This window comes from Propithecus coquereli, unplaced genomic scaffold, assembly GCF_000956105.1.
Source record: "Propithecus coquereli isolate 6110/MARCELLA unplaced genomic scaffold, Pcoq_1.0 Scaffold302, whole genome shotgun sequence".
NCBI classification, from domain to species: Eukaryota; Metazoa; Chordata; class Mammalia; order Primates; family Indriidae; genus Propithecus; species Propithecus coquereli.
The window spans coordinates 288,192-288,556 of NW_012148642.1; positions in this window are offsets into that span (position 1 = coordinate 288,192).

A 365-nucleotide genomic window follows, 5' to 3' on the forward strand; every position below is an offset into this window, starting at 1 on the left:
TTTCTTCACTTCCTTCAGGTCTTTGCTCAAGGGCCCAAGCTCGGGAGCCTTTCCTCATCATTCTCTCTAAATGAACACATACTAACCTTCCTCTGTATTACCTCACTAAGACCCATTTATGCTTTGAGCCCTAACCACCTGAGATTATATGTTTACTTTCTGTTTATATTCTGTCACCTATTTTACAATGTAAGCACCATGGAAGCAAGAATTTTTCCATGCTTTTTTACTATGCCTGATACAAGGAGAGCTGATACTATTGAACATTTTGAACATTTTGAATGAATAAATCAATCAATGGATTGACCCATAAAGGAATGAACTAGGAACAAAGATTATTCAGTCCTGGCTATGACCAGTTCTGA